The 1758-nt window shown below is 46.0% G+C and overlaps 1 pseudogene; it reads left to right on the top strand.

Moving 5' to 3' along the window:
* The first annotated feature begins 933 nt into the window (after positions 1 to 933).
* LOC142440125 (ATP synthase F(0) complex subunit f, mitochondrial pseudogene) lies at positions 934 to 1379 on the top strand (annotated as a pseudogene).
* The last annotated feature ends 379 nt before the right edge of the window (positions 1380 to 1758 follow it).

The raw sequence follows: 1758 nt of genomic DNA, 5'->3' as shown, positions 1-1758 counted from the left end.
TAAGACCTCAAATCTATTCTTGAAACGTTCTCGAATTCAGGGTAGGATGTATTCAAGGTCATGTTTGGGCTTTCATGGACTTGTTTTAATTTTCTTAAACTTTAACCTGAACTTACATATGAGCAACCAGTGATCTGTTCCACAGTCAGCCCCTGGCATCATTTTGCCTGCTAATATTGAGCTTCATCAGCTCTTCCCACATATGTACTCAATCTGATTGCCGTAAATTCCATCTGGTGAATTCATGTGTGTTGTCATTGAATATCTTGTTGAAAAAAGGAATTTGCAAGGAACAAGTCCTTGGTCTTGCGATTTCCATCTGCATTCTATCACCAAGTCCATATTTTCCAAATACTGCTCCTTCCTCCTTATTTCCAACGTTTGCATTCCAATCACCAATAATTATCAAAGCACCTTAATTGCATGTTTAATTAATTCCAAACTGAAGAAGTTAGTGAAATTCAATTTCTTCATTTCCAATTCCAATGGCTGGCGTATTAAATGGATTTCATTATATGCACATACATATTCTCCTGGCACAGACGGCATTTGGCAGTTAGCAGCCCGATGCACAGCCACTCCACCACCGGGGCTCCTTCTGGTGGTACTTTGATCATGAATGTAACACCATTCCTCTTGAATTTGTTATTTCCAGAATAATACATCAAATGATTGTCTGACTCAAAATGGCCTAGACCAGTTCATTTCAGCTCACTAATGCCTAGGATACTGATCTTTGTGCATTCGATTTCATTTTTGATGACTTCCAATTTTCCAAGAGTCAAACTTTGTACACTCCATACTGAGACAACAGATGGATGTTTCTTCCCATTTTGAGCCTTGCCCCTTTAGCAAATGAAGGTCTCAAAAGCTTTACCCCGTTCGCATCATTAAGATCTACAACTTTTGGCAGCGGACACCCAGGACTGAAAGATGGCGTCTCCCGGTGAGTCCTCGGCCGGGGACACTTATTTGGCCACCGTGTAGGAGGCTGGGGACAGGTGCCCCTGAAGGAGAAGCGCCTCCTGGATGTCAGGATCTCAGAGCTGCCCAGCTGGGTGCTGATGCGGGACTTCACCCCGACGGGCATTTTCGGCGCCTTTCGGAGAGGTTACGATCGGTATTATAGCAAGTATGTCAACGTGAGGAAGGGGAGCGTCGCAGGCCTGTCCATGGTGTTGGCGGCCTATGTGGTTTTCAGCTACTGCCTATCCTACAAGGAGCTCAAACACGAGCGATTACGGAAGTACCACTGAGAATGCCACGGTGAGGGCGGCCTGCTTTCCTGGTCTGGCCACTTGCCTTGTCACCACCTCCTCCCACCCACCCGGCAAGAGCCCTTGATAATGTGCCCAATAAAAGGTGCAGGCCTGAAAAAAAAAAAAAAAAAAAGATCTACAACTTTAAGAGGGTAGCTCTTTCTCGGTCATATTTTGAGTTGCCGTGCAACCTTAGGGGCGCATCTTCTGCCACTCTATCTGCCAGTGTTCCGCTGTTACTCACAAACCGCTCCGTGGGTAAGCCCTCGGAAGCAGACAGCTTACTCCTTCTTTGTGGTCTATTCTTAGTCTGGAAGCTCCACTGAAACCTGTTCACCTTGGGTGACCCTGCTGGTCTTTGAAACACCCATGACGTAGCGTCCACGATCAGAGCAACAGAAACTAATGCCACTCGTGTAAAAGGAGGTAGCCCCTACTGGTCTCCATCAGTCAGAATGTGAGGTTTACAGAACTTAGCACTGTCCAAACCAGGCCAAAA

This window comes from Tenrec ecaudatus, chromosome 2 (genome assembly GCF_050624435.1).
Source record: "Tenrec ecaudatus isolate mTenEca1 chromosome 2, mTenEca1.hap1, whole genome shotgun sequence".
In the NCBI taxonomy this organism is placed as follows: domain Eukaryota; kingdom Metazoa; phylum Chordata; class Mammalia; order Afrosoricida; family Tenrecidae; genus Tenrec; species Tenrec ecaudatus.
The sequence above is the reverse complement of the archived record's forward strand: the minus strand, read 5'-3'. Positions and strand labels throughout refer to the sequence as shown.